We start from the raw sequence: 20,319 nt of genomic DNA, 5'->3' as shown, positions 1-20,319 counted from the left end.
CAACAGATACATGAAAAAATGCTCAAGTTCACTAGCTATTAGGGAAATGAAAATCAAAACCACAATGAGATACCACCTCACACATGTTAGAATGGGTATTATCAACAAGACATATAATAACAACTGTTGGTGAGGTTGTGGAGAAAATGGAATGCTCATACACTTTTGGTGAGAACGTAAATTGGTACAGCCATTATGGAAAATACTACGGAGTTTCCTCAAAAAATTAAGAATAGAATTACCATAAAACACAATAATCCCTCTTCTGGGTATGTACCTCCCAAATCTGAAAATATTTATCCATAAAGATATATGTAACCCTATGATCACTGTAGCATATTCACAGTGGCCAAGACATTGAAACAATAGTTGATGTCTTTTAACAATTTTTGAATTTCTCTATAAATATGTTGTACATCTTTTGTTTAATTTATAAAAATGGATTTCCGTTACTATTCTATATGCTATTTTTAAATGTGTGAACTCTTTAAAAATGTTATATCCAGCCATTTCCTAAATTTTCTTATTACTTCTATTAAAGCTTTATAGTTTATTTTAGTTTTTTATGCAGACAATCACACTCTCTGCTAATAATTATTTTATTTCCTCCTCTTTCTCCTCCTTTTCCTCCTCCCCCTCCTTCTCCTTCTTTTCCCCCTCCCTCCCTCCCTCTCTCTCTCTCTCTCTCTCTTTCTCTCTCTGGCTAAGATCACCAATACATCATTGAATAGATGTAGTGGTAACCATATCCATTTCCTGAATTTAAAGAGAATCCTTCCAGTGACTCACTAGAAAGTATATTATGTATGGTAAATTTATAACATGTATTATTTATAGGTTAGTGTCATGCAGGGCATCCAGGGGGCTGCAGGCCGGGTCTCAGCTCCCGCTCCCCACATAAGAACGCAGGATATGGTGAGGCCAAAAAGGAACAACCACGGAGCCATAGATAGGGGAGCCACTATATTCTCGCTGGTGGCATCTGCCTCTCTGCAATCCGCTCTTGCTAGCTCAGCCACCATCTTCTTGCTAGCTCCCATTTGCTGCTAGCGTAGCCACGGCAGTTATATTCGTGGCCAATGGCTCACTGGTTACAGCTGACAGCCAAATACCCACAGCTGATGGCCATCCAATCACAGCCGACGGCCATTTACTACCTGAGCCAGCACCTTTCCACGTGAGGCCGAGAGCCTGGAAACTGCATTCCTGGCTCTGTCCCCACAGTTAGCAAAGCTCCTTTCTAGTTGAATCACAGCTGGGTAATATGTATTATCAAGTGCTTTAAAAATATCTGTTGAAAGAGTCAAGTTATTTTTCTCCTTTATTAATGTGGTAAAATAGAGTAATACAGTATTGTTTTTAATCCCAATATTATACATCAGTTTTACTGTTTTATTCTACTTTGTAAATTATTCCATATTTAATCAATTTTGTTGGTTACCATTCTTGCATCTCAGAATTTCCTACAAGTGTCATTTTTTTTCTTTTTTTCTGAAGTACATGCTTTATAAATTCATTACTAGCAGTCTATTAATAATCTCTCAGTTTTTGTCGTGAAAAGTAGTATGTGGCTTCATTCTTACTAAGTCGTTTAAGTATCTCTATCTTTTGATGACAAAAAATCCTCTCAATCCAATAAGATCTAATTTCACTGACAATTCCTTTGTTGATTTTAAAATCAGCTTATAGTCTGGTTCTTTTTCTTTACATATAATTGGCCTTTTCCTTCCAGTGGCTTTAGATCTTTTCTTCCCCTTTGGTACTCTTAGTTTAATTATGATAGGCAAAAATAGGATATAATTCCTGTATTGGGAAGTCATGTATTATACAAATTCATAGAAATTCTCAGTTGTGATTTCTTTGAATATTGCCTCAAAACCTCTCTTCCCGTTCCTTTTCTCTTCTGGAAATTTGATTACATATTGTATCCCCTTTTATCCTGTAGTCGGTCTTTAACCTCATTTCATATTGTCCATCCTCTTGTCTGTCTGTGTTGTATTCAGGATAATTCTAATTTACTCTCCTCTTTCTCACTTCTCTCTTTAGCTGCATCTAACTTGTTCTTTTAATCCCTTCATTTATTTTTTAAAGTTAAATTATTTTTATCATTTCCTAGTTTTTAATTTTTTTTTTTTTTATCCTTCAAATTTGGCTGGCCACTTTTGGTCATCTCTATTCTTGAATCATAATTTTGACACTCTTATTTCTTTAATGTATTTAAAACAATCTATTTCTGAGAAGTGTAATTTCAGAAGTCACCAGGGATTTAAATAGAATTTATTGTTTTTGATGATTCTCCCTCCTAGTGACTTATTACTCTTTATTTCTATTAATGAATATTTAAACTTCATATATGGAAAACTTCATATAGGAGTTTACATATTTTAATAAAATAAATTATAATGTCTTATCTGAGAATATTTTATTAAGATAATAATATTTACATTATTCTTATACGTTTTTCATCTAGAAGCTCAATGGTATGCTTTATTTTTGACATATTTTCCTAATAGGTAGATTTATTTTCTAGCTTACACTATCACTGAAAGTGTAGCTCCTTCAAAATTCTAGATGATGTAGGACAGGGGGTGCACCTAGGGTTCAACTTTACCACTTTATATAGACATAAGATCAAATTTACTTTTCTCAAAGTGTTGTTAACCCTCAAATCTCCAGGTATCAGAAATCAGCATTTGTCCTAACAACATCTATTCCAACCTCCCTGATCACTTACCACTCTAGTTTCAGTACATTAGTAAGACTTTTTATTTTAACCTAAGGGATATCAGTAATTGTCTCTTAATATCATTAATGTATTAAAAATAATATTTTATGGTTCATCCAGCCCCTAGGTGTTCCCAGGGGGAGTTTCTTCAATATATCTAGTGTGCAAAACATATTAAACAGATGTTTTTCTATTTTCTTCATCACAGATATTAAATGCATTTAAACTCTTATGTTTTGCTATTTCAATATGACTATCCTTTCTCTGGTTTCTTTCTCTGATCTCTTTCAGATGGGCATACCATTAAGATCTATTGGCTTATTGGAGATCTTATGTGGAGATTGTAGTGAAGATTCTACAGGTGGTAGAAGGCCAAGTAACCAGAACTATTCCATTCCTTGAGGTCATGAGAATAAAGGATGCAAATAAAATCTGGTCTCTACCCATGGATAACTAATCTTGTAATAGGAAAGAAAAGCATGTGAGAAAAATTATTACAATGCAGTCTATTAGAAGTATATAAGTCTCTAAGAAAATTATATAATGCAATATAAATTTAGAGGCTGGCACAGAGTGCAATGAGGAACAGAGGAGATATTGACCACAACTGCCTGGGAAATGAGAAAGAATTCCCTCCACTCCCAGGTGTGGAATAACGAAAGTACAGACCCAAGAACTTCAGATCACGGGAACACAGTTAGTAGGCATTGGATTAATGTCTTCTTCTGAACTTAAAAGTATGAAATTGGAGAAACTTCGGAAGTAATTAAGGTTCAGGGCAATAATTCGCTCTAAACAATGAAGCAAGATTGGCATGAATGCCTTGCCTGAAAGGAAACTGCTTTTTCCTTACAACATAATCTAAGTTATGAGTTAATTCTTTTTTATCTTTCATTTAATTATGCCTCACTTTAATATTTTACTTAGAGTTGTTACTTCTGACATTCCCTTCCTCTTTGTGACATCCGTGATGTTAATTATCCCTGTCATGTTGTTCTTCTGTGTTTGTTCTTATCTCCACACTTAGCACGCCATTTATTTTTTTAATCATTTCAGTCAGCAAAGTTGAAAAATCACCTCTGTTTACTCTACATAGACGGAATCGCTAAACCTGATTAGATGGCCTCTTCATAATATATTGGTTTTCTATTAAAGAAGTATGTTTACCAGAGCAAACATTAAAATTTCTACCATAGGAAAAATAAAAGATTCAAGACATATGCCTCACTGATTCATCCACTAATCTAATCAATTTTTTTCAGATCATCTGCTTGGCATAGCCACCCTCACATGGAAAACAGTGCTGTACATAAGAATCTGGATAGAGAATTAATGAAGTTACCTGATATCCAATATTCACTGATATAAAATGAAGTAGCCTGAAGTTATGTTCACCAAAGTCCATTTTGGCTTTAACACATATGAATAACAACATTCAAAGTCATTCCTAATAATAACGTGATTCATTGTGACCCAATGACTAAAGCTCTTATTAGTCATACATAGATTAATAGTCTCTCTCTCTTTATATATATATATATATATATATATATATATATATATATATATATATATATATACACACATATCAAGAAATGTGTGGGCTGGCCTGGTGGCTCAGACGGTTAGCGCTCCATGCTCCTAACTCCGAAGGCTGCCGGTTCGATTCCCACATGGGCCAGTGGGCTCTCAACCACAAGGTTGCCAAGTTCAATTCCTGGAGTCCCGCAAGGGATGGTGGGCAGCTCCCCCTGCAACTAAGATTTAACACGGCACCTTGAGCTGAGCTGCTGCTGAGCTCCCAGATGTCTCAGTTGGTTGGAGCGGGTCCTCTCAACCACAAGGTTGCTGGTTCAACTCCTGCAAGGGATCGTGGGCTCTGCCCCCTGCAACTAGCAATGGCAACTGGACCTGGAGCTGAGCTGCGCCCTCCACAACTAAGACTGAAAGGACAACAACTTGAAGCTGAATGGCACCCTCCACAACTAAGATTAAAAGGACAACAACTTGACTTGGAAAAAAGTCCTGGAAGTACACACTGTTCCCCAATAAAGTCCTGTTCCCCTTCCCCAATTAAAAAAAAAAAAAAGAAGAAGAAAAAAACAAACAAAAAACAATATGTCCCCCAGTAAAAAAAAAAAAAAAAGAAAGAAATGTGTGACAGAATTACATAAACAATACTACTGTTCTCAGTATAACAAACAACAAACAGTATTAGAAAAACAAAGGGCACCAAGCTGGCAGTATTTAATGCTTCACCAATCCTATGCTCACATGCTAGGTGACATTATCACTATTATAGGAGAGTGACAGGGCTCTCAAACACCAGTTTTCACCACTGTATTCTATTGAAAGAGCTTATACATTAACTAAACATAAGTATATTCTGAAAGGGTATGCCTTGAGAAATTTTCACATATTAGAGCCATAAGCATCATTAAGAATATATGTAGAAGTTAAGGAATGGATAAGATACGTACTCGAAGAAAAGAAACACTGGACAGTAATCAGGAGATCCTATTTCATCTTGGATGTATCTTTAATTGGGTTGAAAATGGACAATCATTAAGGTTTTCTGGGTTTCAGTTTCTTTATTTGTAAAATAATTTGATAGTGTCAGATAACTAGGACCTCTTTGTTAGACAGAACCAAAGTGGGGCAATAGTTAAAGCAGTAAAAACAGATTTCATTCAGGAACTATTGTAATCAAAGAAGAGAGACATCAGTATGGAACTGGGTTTAATTTCAAATACAGCAAAAACAAGTGGGGTTATATAGCCAATGAGCTTAATGAGGGAGTTCAGTGGATGAAAAATTAACTCAGAATATCCAGGATGGGGTATTCTTGCTGAACTGACTTAACAAGATTCTTGTTAAATCTGAGGTTAAATCTAGACCTAGTTGAAAATAGAGTTCAAAGGATCCTGACTAAAATTTGGTCAAAGAGAGAGTCTTTGTCACCTTCCACACTTAACAATTGACTATTCCATGAAAATTAGACAATAGGCCAGAATGTATTTTGACTGGAAAGAGCAAAGCTCAGAGAAGCAGAACAAGGAGGGAGAGGTCAGAGCTTAGCATTAGACACATGAGCTAAACAGGATAGTCTCAGGCTTCAGGATGTTGCCAGGAAGATGGACTGGGTGGGGAAGGCATGTGTGGTAAGACATGTGGTGGCCTAAATCTAGGCAAAAAACTCTAAATGGGAGAATCCTACTTGAGTCCCAACATTTCCTAAAAAGCACGAGGATACAGAAGGGATGGTCAATATAGAAAATCATAAACTCACAGAATTTTAGAGCTGGGACTTAAGGATTGATGTTCAGATTATTTTACCTTGAGGAGTTAACTGAAGTCACAAGAGATTAAATAACTTGCCCAAATTTACTAGATTTAGTAAGATTGGGAGATGAAACAGGCTACCATTGTAAGGATTGATCAGTTCAGTTTTACAACCTATTCCAATTTAAGAAAGAATGTTAATTCCCAGGGAGAAAAGGGAATCTCAGAAACTAATATACAATTTACAACTCATACAAATTCACATAATCTCAAGAAAACAACAATGAATTATGGTGCCTCTGTAGGTCTACCTGCTCTGTGTTCTGCGCTGCTGATGCAATAAGATTAAAAAAATAAATAAATAAAATAAAATAAACTTCAGAGAAATAGTATTTCATATCTGTTCTTTTGTATCTTGCAATATCCTTTCTGGTCAAGCACCCTATCTCGGGAGCAGGTATTGATTTTTTTCCAGCTACAGTACAATGCTTCACCCTTACCCACCACATTCTAACAGTTTCTAGCTTGTAATTATAAAACGTTAAAGGCACAGTAAGTCATACACAGTAGTTCCCCATACTTGTTTAGTATATTAAAAAGCTAGCCGCAGTTTAGTAATAAAATAACATTATTGATTATAATGAGTTTCAGGCAGCACACTTGCTTGCCTAAACCATTTAATGCTTTTCCACAGAGAAGAAGGTAGCTGAAGACAACACGTGGTAGATAAGTTACTCACCTCTCAATTCATTAAGCTCCGTTTTATTTATTTATTTATTTACTTATTTTTTTGTGCACACAGTTCTATGTTCCTGATATTCCCAAAGCTGTGATTCAAGGTGGGAAATGCATTCTACTTAGAAAGAACCCTGGTTTCCATGTCAGAGTATCTGTTTTTGAGTCCTGGGTATGCCACCAAATAAATCATGCTGTTACCGTGGACTTCCGAGGAGACCAGATGGGGACCCTTTTTGCTATCTGTGAGATGAGGAAGAAATACTTTTTCTTTTTTTTTTTTTTTTTAAACCATCTCACAAAGCTTTAATGGGGAGCAAATATAAATACCTTTGAAAGAATGTGGGATTTGATATTATTTTTCCTTTTCCTTGGGCATAATTTCCAAAAGTTTATTTTTATTGTATGGATGGATATTTTACAAATAACTTTTAAAAATGTAAATATGTTTCCTATTTCTATGCTTGGGTAAGAGAAATTTGCTATTTCTATGTTTTTGGTAAGGCATAATTTAATGGTTAAGTGGTGTGATGACAGGACTCAGAAATTATAAAAGTAGGTCTTTCCTAACTTAAAAACTCGGGACCTGACCCCTCTATGGTGGACAAATAAAGGGGTTTTCTGTAAGTAGGCTTCCATTCAGTTGAGAACTAAATCCCAAACATGGTTTTAACTAATGATGGTGTTTATTTGCATTCCAGGTGAATCTGCATTCTTGACACTTTGGTGGAAAAAACACACCATTTATGAATAATAGCAGGCTAAGTGAAAATAAACATGTAATTTTGACATTTTTATTGTAAAGAGAAAGATGAAAATTTTTCTATGTCATGAACAGAGCTGTATAAAAAGTGGAAAAATATCATTTAATCACACAGATATTTAGTCTACATGCCAACATACGTGAGGATATCAGAAGAATGGAGATGTGCATGTATACATATATATGTATATACATCTATGTATATAGATGTATATAAATATATAGATATTTTTCCTCTTTCTATCCATTCTTTTTGAATATTCTGTATATATGCTGTCTAATACAGTAGCCACTCGACACATGTGACTGTTGAGCACTTGAAATGTGGCTACTGCAACAAAGGAACTGAACTTTTAATTTTATTAGTTGATTTACATTTAAATAGTGTCATGTGACTAGTAACAACCATATTGTACATGGGGATTTAGATGTTTCTTTTCAGTCTTTATTAGAACTTCAGAGAAACTTATTATAAATAATTCTACCTAATAGCTGATTAGACAATTGTTACTTTCTCTCATGATCTTTTTTAATTTCAAATTCAGGAAACAAACAACTATTAGAATGAACTCCTCTCTGATGTTAGTTTCATCATCTAATCCGATTATGGGAAATTAATCCCTTTGAAAATAGCTGCTTTTATTTACTTAATAATTATTTTCAGTGTAAAACTATTATTACACGTCATTAATAAAAATAAAATTTGGCAAAAAGCCTCTGTGGGTTCACACATAAGCTTATCATTAAATATTTGTGATTTGCAATGGGAAAATCTTCCATGACTCCCACAGACTACCTGCTTTGCCACATCAGATGCCTTTCAAAGCAGGCCTCTGCTCAGGATGCAATTCATCACCGTTATCCCAGGTCACCACGTGTTCCTCTGTGTCATTTCACATGGGAACAGGACATGACATGATGTAATTAAAGGAACGCAATGTGGTGGCTCCCATTAGAAAGAAAGGACGCATTTTCCAGATCAGCTCATAGGTCTCCACTCCAGCTGCCACAGAGAGGCTCTGAAGCGTCTGCGATGAAAGCTGGCCAATCTTGTGTGTTCAAATGCACAAGGTCTCTACATTTCTGCCCATTTCTATTAAAAGCTAAGTCAACCACTGTCAGAGAGTGTTACAGAACTCCTCCCTCAAACTGTGATCTTGTCAGATTTCATAAGCCAAACAAGGTTGGGGCTGGGTACATACTTGGATAAGAGGCCTATTAGGGAAAAATAATTAGGGTATTCTGGGTTGAGTTCAGAAAACCAGTCCACTTTCCCATCCAAATGAGAGCACCTTATGACTAGTTCATCCCTTCTCCTAGTACCCTCACCTGCGAGCCTAGACTGGGAACATTCTCGTGTATCACACATTGCATTCTCCTTCCCAAAGTTGGGGAGAATCTTTTCTTGCTTTCCTGGCTCTGTTCCAGTTCAGCTAATTGCTTCCTCTCGCTTTAAATTTCCCCTGCAGTGTCTATCGAAGGCTGTCTTCTTCATTTATGATTCTAAACTGTTGTGCCATGTTGCTGTGTGCTGATAAGCAGATGTTGCTCTCCATTCCAGCTGTGGTAGAATTTTTGTAGTGGCCAGAGTGAATTGTACACATGCCATACTGAATTGTGTAGACAGAAGTCATAAAATCCTGGAGCCCATCCCAATGATGCATGCCATTTCAGTGAAAAATTATTCTATATAATCATATAGATGCAAATGCAGATATATACTCCCACAGTCTAGACTTGTTAACTCACTGCCATCTGTCTAAGACAAATTCTCTAAAGGAAACCAGAGTGGTGAGGCAAAGCGTGGGTTGCAAGTTGTGAAATTGAAACTCTTATTTTCAGGGTTTTTATTTTTATTTTTTGCTTTAGCAAGAAGACTCTAATTTAAATCAGACATTAAAAAAACTTATTCATGTCAGTTTACAGAATTTTGTTTAAACATTATTTCTCTAGCTTTTTTATTTGAAAAAGGGGATACTAGTTTGCCACCCACAAAAATAATTTGTTAAAATGCCAAGGAATGTAGATCATAAAATGTTTGGCTTGGACATGTGTGAGGACCTGGGCAATCATTTGAAATGACTCTGTTTTGGACAAAAATCTTCCTTAGTTGCCTTCCCACTCCCTTTTATTCCTCATCCCCACAATAATTATGAAATCTTTTCATCATCGTGAGTTTTCCAGTATGACACCCTCATTCTAATCTACACTTTCTCACCCCCTACAGCACCTCATGCCGTTAAACAACGTGTCTATCCATATACTTCCCCTATTTTAAAACCTCCATTTTCTCATTCATCAGCAATCTACTTTGGTTGAAGAGAGAAGAGCCCGCTTAAAATAATTTCCACTAAAATGAGAATCATTATGTTTATTAACCTGTTCTGTGGCCTTTTAATCCAGTCCAACACACCACAGCATTATCTTTGGAGCCCTTATTGTAGTTTCTCCATTGCCCTGTCATTCATTCCAAATCTCCTCTCTTTCTAACCCAATGTCCACTAAACTTTGAAATCCTGGTGCAAGATCTACATTGCAATTATGCTCCAGGCAGTTTCGACTTGGGGTTCCATGTTCTTGGCTTTGAGTCTTGGCTTTCCACCTGTTGAGGTTGGACTTGATTGACTCCTCCAACTCTCCTGTATTGTAGAAACCTGTCATCCACACTAGCCACCTGGGTGGGGCCATGATCAGGGCACTCAGCCTCCTGTGGAGTGGAGGAAGCATCGGAGGGATGAACAACTAAATTCAAATGTAGAGTTGCCTTGAACTCTCCCATGCTTATTATACTTGGAATAAGTGTTTTGGATTAAAACTCAAGAGATCTTCTTTCTAACCCAAATATTTTTACTTATTTAGTGTATTTTTGGATAAGTCAGTCAAACCCTCCCCCCCAAAAAAAAAGTACTAGAGTTTGAGACTTTAAAATTTGGAATTATTAGAAGTTATTTGATAAGAATATTCACTCCATGCCATACCCATGACAGATTCCCATCCAGATGAGAATGTTTATGAGCATTCAAAAACAATGGTTTCGATGTTCTTGACTTATACGACACTCAATCAAATCATTCTTTGACAGATTTCCAGGCTAAGTAAGAAGCTAGCTAATATTTATGAAGCATCTATTCTTGTTCGATTATTTGTATATGTTATTTCATTTTACCGCACAGTATTCTGCTATAATAGATGCTATTTGTAGATGGCGGAACTGAGGTAAAGATTTTAAATAACTTTTAAATAAATGGGACTACTGCAGTGTGGACAGATTGTTTGAATCCAGTCTGTGAGTCTGATCTCCGTCCTCATTCAGGTATGCCACACCAGCTCTTGGAATTTCCTACCCTCTGCAGCTCATGGAATCTACAAGGAAGTCTATACTTGTTTGTACTGATGCTTATTTGACAGTGTGAGCCATGGATTAGAGAATCATACAATTCCAGGGTTGTAAAGCCACTTCAGTGCCATTTGTTTCCGCTTCCTTACAAGATTTGCATGCATTCTATTGTCATTATTTCCTTATTAATAAAGAATATTCTGTTCATCAGGCTACCCAACCAACATGAGATGAAGAGCATGCTGTGATCATGCTTCCCGAAACTGATAGAACCTTCTGCAAAGTGCTTTATTTTTTTCTTTCTCAAAATAGAGGATCATTGGAGATAGAAATAACAAGTGCTAAAGAAGAAATAGTTCTGAGGTTAGTGTTTCCATTTCACTACAGAGATATGGGGAATGAGTAAAAGCCAAATTGGGGGAAAAAACAAAACAAAGTTTGTGTGCTCTAATTTGCACTGCTTTGCAATTAGGTGGCCATGATATTATGACTTTATTAACAGTCAGTTAAACTGGAGTGGAAAGATGAGCCCCAAATTCACAGCACTTTTGGTAGGCTAATCCTAATTTTCCAAACTTCACACCAGTCAGCTTTGACTGTTTTAAGTCGCATCTAGATTTGGACAACTATTGTAGGAGTTAGATGAGAATCCCCACCCTCACCTCCAGTGGAGGAACAACTTAGTGTGCTCACGATGACATAGCCTATTTGTCAGGAAAGTCGACAAGCCTGGGATATCAAGCTTTTCTTTCTATCAGTCTTGCTGGTTCTTCAAGGCCTAGTTCTTCCATATATTTCTTTCTGATCACACCTACACAGACTGGTATATCTTACTTTTGAAATCCTGTTTAAACTTACATAAACCTATAATTTCATTGTTTTAGTTTTCTGCTCTTATTTTCCTTTTAATATATGACATTCAAGGAAGACATCTATGTGGTATGGCTACTTATTACCATGGTAGACATCGTTACCACGGTAAACACGTAGAAGGTACTCAATAAACTGTCGCCAAATAAAAGCCACACGTTTCACTTACATACCTGTTATCACTGAATTGAAACCAAAGAGATATCTAAAATGAGAAGACTCGTTTGACTAGACCAGGTGTTCTAAACACAAACCCACGTGTTTTGTTGAATGTGAGTGTATGCTATATTTAATACAATCTAGAAAGACTTTGCCCTGGTCTGTCAAGACCTTGGGTGTGAGCATCTAACCAATAACTGTCCCAGTCACCGAAAGAAATGATTCCCCAGTATCTGAGTGGTACATTTCTTCCTGGATCAGGCTGTCTGTTTAATCACTTTCCAACAGGCTCCTCTGTCCACTTGATCTACATTAATTATTTTAACCGACATCCTTGTTAAGTGAAATTGTTTTTCCTAGCCAGACTATAAATAGCCTCTACCTTATTCATCATTTATCTCTTTGGAGATCACACTGCCTGTATTTATAAAGAAAGAAAGTCATGTCTTGGCCAAGATACAGAAAGCAGGCCTCTCTAGGGGCAAAGGAATTTCACAGTTATTGGAGAGACAGAGCTTATTTTTTTTTTCTTGACAACACACCCAGGACAGGGCATCGGGCTTTCTTTTAAATGTGAAAGATTGCTTTTTGTAGTGTTCTTTCTCTGTTATCCAAAGAGGAGGCAATGGAGAAATACTACTAATAAGGGAAAATCAACAGGAATAACTGAAATTAATAGAGCCTCATCTTCTGTGACCTCTTCTCATCCACACACACAAAGAAAGTATTTCAAGATTAAAATGTATTTTAAAAGAGAAGAACAAAAAGGGGATAAGCTTACTGTGATTATATGTAAAAGGGTTAACATTAATTAACTTCTCAGTGTCTTTCTCAGCATTAAATGTTCATTTACAGTTTTTTTCCTGCATGTCTTATCTCCACAGAAAAGATCTCTGAAAAGGTAGGATCAGATCAAATTCTAGGATCTCTTAGAAGTGCATAGTCTCTATATTAGACTTGGGTACGACCACTCTTGATTCATACATCTACAACTTTTTTTTTTTTTAAATGTCACTTCGCATGGGTATCGTATTGACTATTCAGAGGCTGACCAGCAAAAAATCAATGAGGTTGTCACTTTCTCTTGTTAAAACAATTCTGTTGTCAAATTGCTTATTTCACTGATCTTAATTAACAAGTACATTTCATGGGCCAATCTACAGTCTACTTGGTCATGTGGCAATTCGCTATTATCACCATTGAGAATGTATATCAAACAAAATAAAGGCAAAAGCACAGGCACTCTATTTTGACCAAAAGGGCTTTACAGACGACACCTGGGTACTATTCCAGCTTTTCTTCTAAGTAGTTTTTTTTTTTTTTTTAATAGCTTTAACATTTTAGTTTTGTTCTTTGCATGGATACGGTAGATAGAAAATTAATTGAATCATTTCTAGCCTTATATACGTTTATGCTGTGAGTTTTCAAAAATTGGAGTAGCTAGAATTTCTGGTTGATAGTATTCTCTACCCTTTGGTATCACTCCACTTCTCCCTTATTTGATTATTCAGCAGTTTTTACCTCCCTCCTACCTACTGCATCTAAAATTTCAAAGTGAAACAGATCCTGGAATTTTATCAATTATAATATAGAGGAAATATTATTTCATAAGTTTATTTCAAGGAAAAGAAAGTTTTCATAGTAGTCAAAATTCTTTCAGTAGCAACCGATTCCTGACTAACACTAGGTTATATTTTTAAAAAGTATATATCAGCTATCAGTCTTAACAAACCACCCCAATACTCAGTGGCTTAAAGTAGCAATCATTTATTTTATTTTAAGAATTGGTGGGTCAGTTTGTCTTGGCTTCTTACTATGTGTTGTGTTTGAGTCTGTTCCATATATATAAATTATAAAGCCCAAGCTGAAAGCACAAGCAGCACTTTTCATGTTGATGAAAGAGGCACCAGAGGGCAAACCCAACAAGGCAGACACATTTTAAGCCTCAGTTTACATCACATTTGTTAACATCCTATCTGCAAGTAAGTCATGGGGAAGAACTCAACATCAAAGTAGAGGGGAGACGTAACCCTCCCATGAGGGTGGTAGAAAGGGAAGGAGTACTTTGAACAGTAATCTAAACCTCTATAACAGGTATTATATTGGTTTATGTATCTGGGCAGTCCAAAGACGGTGAATTGGACTGTGTGCGTAGCCAGATCCAGATCATATCACCATCTTTTTCTCTCTCTTGCTTTCACTCCCTCCATCTTCCATCTTGGATCTCTCAGCATGCTGATTTTGTTCTCAGGCAGGTTTCCCAACGTGACTAAAAATATAATGTCTGGTAGTTTGAGGGTAATATTCTTGTGTACTATTATCCAAATGGAAAAAAAAACAAAAACAAAAAAAACCCTTTTCCTTCTCTAGAATCCATACATCAAACCTCAAGAGAAAATTCTCAGTCGTGTAACTGATTATTTTAATATGTGTAGCCTCTATCAACCATGAAAATCAGGGAAACAGTGTATGTGAAAGGTAAACCTAAGTCAATCCATGTGTTGAGAAAGTGAGGCATGAGAATTGACAGTCTCCGTGAAGTTGGGACAAGATGGGACCACAAATGTGAACTGGGTGGTTGTTATAAGCAAAAGGAGTGATTAATGCTGAATAGACTAAAACAAAAACTGTCCATGAGACAGAACATACTGTATAATTAATATGAGTACATATTATATAAAATATACTTATACTGGCTCCACAAAAAAGAATAGATGTAGAATGGAATTTGCCCATTTAAAAAAGTTCAGATCCACTGTGTATTTGATTTTTCAGCAAGGAAGACGATTCCCTGAATTCCAAAGTGCAAAGATATCATTTCACTTGAGTCTCACAGAAAAAAAATGATTGTGTTTACTTAATTGTATATATTTATAAAAATAATATCTATATTTAATGTAAATAGTTATGATGAGATTCTGATAAAAATTCTTCAGTTGCCAGGGAGTTTAGAGATCATATAATATAGCACACATTTAAAAATGAGGAAATGGAGCCATCAAGTTAATAACTGATTTTGCCAAAGCCATAGCTGGATATTGACAGGACCCAGCCAGATTAGACTATGTATATTAAAATAAGCAAAAAGACTAATTTGGGATTAGATTCAACCAGAACCATTGCCTAAATGGATCAAATTAACAAGAGGAATGGGGAGTCTCCTCTTCATTCCTTAATTTATAAAAGCAAACCACCCCTTTCTAGACCACATTCCAATTACAGAAGACTGAAAGGACTAATCATACCAATTTTCCACAATTCAGAGATTGGCAGGGATGCTGAAATACATACCCTGATGACACATGCCCAGAATTTAAACAATTACATATCTCTCAGGCTCTCCAAATTTCATCACAAATATCTAGCCAAAGTCATGCATTTGGTTGGCAATCTATTAAAGCCTTGCACTTGACAAAATAAACTTCAAACTTTAATTTCCTGATTTTGCTCCTGTAGGGTATTTTGGGATAGTAGATGAATGAAAGATGTGCAAAATAAAGGGTCAGGGTGAAGAACAGTGAAGTTCAGTTAAAGAAGTAGTGTATGTATTTATGAGTGTGAAAATCACATTGGCAGCGATTACAACAGTATCTGTTTCCTTTCTGGGAGGGCAGGCATAACACCATATGCATGGTGTACATATGCCCACCTGACAACTTTTAGAGGAGAAGAGGGAAAACAAAGACTTCTAGTTCAGTTAGAGTGTTAACTGAATTGTGTTCTATTCTTTCTCACTTTGACCAGAGCCAATTTAAGCAGATCTTCATTTTCTTCTCATGCTCCATTTCCACCAAATGTCTTTTTAGTTCAGATAAAGCCTCTCTCAGCCAGACTTTACTTCTGTCTTGCACTAGCATAATTACAGAAAATTGCACTGTTTGCTCAATTTTTGCAAATTGAGCTAATGCAAAACTATGTAAATTATTTACCAAAAAGGAGCAAAATCAAACAAGTAAATGGGTTTGCGCTGCACATTCAGGGAGCAGAGTGGCAACAGCCAGCATTTTGGTTAAAGAGCCAGCTTGATTAATTCAGCCTAGGGCTACATGGTGGGACCACCTTTGCTTGGCTCCAGTGAGCATTAGAAGGGGTGCCCCTCGCTCCGCTCTCCAAAACCCTAATCAAATGTTTCCAGCTTATGAGTTAGTTGGAAGATTTGAAGAGGTCAATATTTTGCAGTTGGATTAACTCAATGCTTTCTTCCTCCTACTGCTTCTATTCTTCCACATTTTTTTTTCTTTTCTTTGTCTTGCCTTTTTATCCTTTCCTTCTTTTTCATCTCCTCCTTCATCATAAAGAAGTTGGCATTCTGGAATGGTTATTAACTAAGAGTACAACTTTTAATGCCATGTTTTATTTTGTTTTTCTCTTTGTCCATCATCCTTGCTAGGTCCTTTACGCACTCACACTGTCTTGAGATTTTGTGTTTTTAATTTTTTTCTCTCCCCACTTTCCCCGGACAATTGTACTGATGGTCACAGCTTCAACTTTCACCTCCACAAAGACAACTAATAAATCTTAGAACTTGTCAATTTTACCAATGTCCGGCATCACATCCCCCTTTCAATCTGCCTGTAGAGTTGAATATCACTGTCTGGATGTCTGATCATCTACAAAACTTCAAACAAAATTGTTCTTGCAAGCGTTTTTCTCCCTGTTTTCCATATTTTCCTTTATAGGAGCACCATTCTCTTAGGTACCAGAACTCATAATATCAGAATCATATTTGATACTTTCTTCTCTTTTATTAAGTTAAATCAATGCTATTTAAAAACCCTTTTCCTTTATAATGGGTTTTTTGTTCATGTCCAATATTTGATTCACTCACTGCACTCCTTCACTCTCAGTATCCCTTATCTGCTGCAGACTTTGACTGATCTTCCTGGTGTTGTGTTCATTGTCTAGTTCATCCATTACCTCTTAAGGGATAATCCTCTAATGTGAGACTCCACCCACCCCCTTGGTCAGTGCTGATGATGAAAGAGTTCATGGTGGCTGTGGCCCTTAGAAAGCTTAGAACCACATTTGGGAACACCTTTAACCGATTTAAAGCAACCACATCATGGATTGAGAACTGACCTCACATTTAACTCCATTTTATCTTTACTATGTTTACTTTCTTGTTTAAATTTTGTCCATTCCCCGTTTAAAATTTTATTTAATCATGTTTTAAGACTTTTTGAAAGCTGTTATAAATCCAGTTGCTCTAGTCATCTAATGCCTTGCAATAGACAGTGCCAAACATTGTGGCATTAAACAAAAACAGTCATTTATTATTATTATCTCTAGTAGTGTTTTTTTGTTTGTTTTTTGGGTTTTTTTTGGGGGGTGGGGTGGTGATTGATTGGGATCAGTTAGGCAGTTCTTTCTCAGGGTGTCTCATGTAGCTAGAATAAGACAGACACTGGCTGAGGCTGAAGTGGTCTCCAAGTCTTCCTTACTCATATATTTGGCACCTGAGCTGAGAAGGCACAGATGGCTGGCAGCAGAACATATGGAGATCCTCAGGCATCTCTCTTTATCTCTATGTGGTCTCTCTAGCGTGGCAGATTTAGATTGGCTGGACTTCTTAAAGGGTGACTCAGGGATCCAAAAGTACATATCTTGAGAGTCAGGTAGAATCTGTACCATCTTGTATGACCTACACTAGGACGTCACATAGCATAACTTGTACACCATCCTATTAGTGACGTCAGCCACAAAAGCTGATTCGTGTTCAAGGCGGAGAGATTTAGATTCCACCTCCTGATGGAGGAGTTGCAAGGTTCTGGAAGACTACATGCAATATAAGAAGTTATTGCATTCATTGTAGGAAAAATGCAATCTGTCCTACTAGATTAAGATAGGGCATAAGTAAAAATGTTAAAAATATAATATATCTTGCCACCTCGAGTGTTTGTCACTTATTAACCCAGCTTTCTAAAGATTAATCTCCCTATCACATAAAACTTATCCTGTAACACTCTTCCAATCAAAAGACAACAATTTCCACTTTCTTGATATGTTATGTTGTGTCCTGTGATAAAAAGGTTTCTGTGGTCAAAAGTCACCAAAATATTTACATAAGTTTCTGTAACACAAGACTTGTAAGCATGCATTGCAAGTCTTTAAGAAGGACATAAGTTTTAAACAGTATTTTCACGATAGTCTATGGAATCTTTTTGTTCAGAGGCCGCATCGACATTTGTTTTGCACTTCTGTTAAATGCACTGTGGAGAGCGTCAATCTATAGGACTGTCACTGCTCCTTATGGACAGGATAATCACATAATCTGCTATCTAAACCAAAAGGTTGCTATTAATAATAATAGGTGATAAGTGTTCTAGACACCCCAGGATGAGCGTCTCTACTCATGTGGCATTATACTCTCCATGCTGCATCCTACACCATCTTCACAACTTCATTCCCCAGTACTTAGCAGCACGTATCTACTCTCCTGCTACTCGCAGAATTTTGGACATAGTGCATTCTTTCTACTCTCTGTGCCTGTTTATTTGATCACCTCTACGATGCTCCCATTCCCATCAGGAAACTTGTTAAGTCTTCCAGTGAAAGTTGTCACTCTCTTCAATGAATCTTCCTGGCACTTCCCCAAGACAAACTCTGTTCCAACTTATATTACAGGCCAGCTGTGCCCACACCTTCACCTTCCTTTACATTGTGAGATGCATGAGTGTTGGGTTCATATTTTATTTTTTTGAATTGATAGACATCGAACCACATCAGATCCTATCTACAGACAGATATGTATTTCTTGCATATTGAAATATTAGAGTGGAAGTCATTTTTACTCAAATATGATTAATTAAGAATGGCTTGGGAGATTCATATATCAGCCTTTCCTAGTGCTGATTGTCAAGGGAGATTTGAAAGAAGACATTGCCCAAATCTTTGAAAGGGAGGGGAAAGCCACACCAGTGATATGATAAGTTCAAATGCGTGCAAATGTCCAAAGCAACCAATTAATGCACTAAAAATCTATCAACATTATCGACATTATGATTATTGACATAAAAGCCTATAAAATATATTGTCATTATTATAGTCTTGCTTTTCAGAAAAGGTAAGGGGGGTTAGAAGTAATTGACTAGAGCATGTAGAAGTGGGGTGGGAAGAAAAAAATGTGCTTCCATCAGATAGCGCTTTTATTTCCTGTTTCACCTTAATTGTCTTAATTGTACTACCTTCCATAAAAACCTGAGTTGTTTTCTGGTTTCCAAATTTGAAAGGGGAAAAGGGAGCTGAAAGATACTCTATACTCAAAGTGAATTATAAGAAAACTAGAGAGCAGGAATATTCATGTTTATCTATTTTTATATATTCCCACAGTGCACTGGACTGACTAATCAGTTTAGTTTACATATGGCTCAAAAGCCTATCTTCAGAGACTTGGGTGTCTCTCTCAACTTCTGGAGGAAGAGCCCACCTTTTAAAAAGAATAAGAAAACTGGGGAGATCTGAGTTGTAGACATGCCCAACGGAGAAGACGTAAGAGGATGCAGAAAGTGATAAAAACTAGAAAAAGAGAAAAGAATGACCTACATAATTAAGTTACTTTGAAGGCATCAAGGATAGTGTAGTGGTGAGAAGCCTAGACATCTGAGGGAAACAAATACACAGGTGAGCAAAGCAGGAGGGAGCCTTGAAGCCAAAGAAAAGACATTTACATTTTAAAAAGGATACCAGGGGTTTAGCTTGAGGGGACAAATGACCTGATTATTGAAGAGCAGGGAGATTACCTTGTCAGAAATATTCTGAGTTAAGAGCAAGTACAAGCTATGAGAAAATTTTGTTCCTCAGGTGTTCATATAAGGGATATTGAGCAACACTATGAATGACAGCTTTACTGTCTCTATTTACAGGAGGAAAAAAAGTGGAAAATTAACATACATGATCAGTTACTCTCTTGATCTTCAGAAAAAATCAAGAGGTATTAATAATTGTCAGTGTCAATCTACACAGACAAATCTATAAGTTATTGTAGCCACTAGAAAATTTATTACAATCCTTCAAATTCTCATGTATCTTTTATCCAGTTGTCCAGGTTCTGTTTCTAATTCAATAGGAGGCCATCCTTAATATTGAATTATTAAGTTAATGGGGAGGCCTGGCATGCATGGTGCACAGTTTTTCAAACTCTAAAAGCTGAGTCTTCACACTTCTCTTATCACTCACACTCCCTGCCTCAGCAAGTCCATCCATTCCTAAGACTAGAACTACCAGGTATAAGAAGATAGTTCGCAAATACTCATATTCAGGTGCCATCTTCTCACCTGACATATTCTCCTAAATATTCCCAATGTACTTTAATGTTGATATAGTTAAAACTAAACTTGATATAGTCATCGTATATGTTTCTTATCTTTACAAATGACCCCATTATACACCCAGCTTATACAATCTGTAGACTAGGAATCACCCTGAGATTAATGATGCATGCTTGAGTCT

Source organism: Rhinolophus ferrumequinum, chromosome 19 (assembly GCF_004115265.2).
Source record: "Rhinolophus ferrumequinum isolate MPI-CBG mRhiFer1 chromosome 19, mRhiFer1_v1.p, whole genome shotgun sequence".
Classification (NCBI taxonomy): domain Eukaryota; kingdom Metazoa; phylum Chordata; class Mammalia; order Chiroptera; family Rhinolophidae; genus Rhinolophus; species Rhinolophus ferrumequinum.
The sequence above is the reverse complement of the archived record's forward strand: the minus strand, read 5'-3'. Positions refer to the sequence as shown.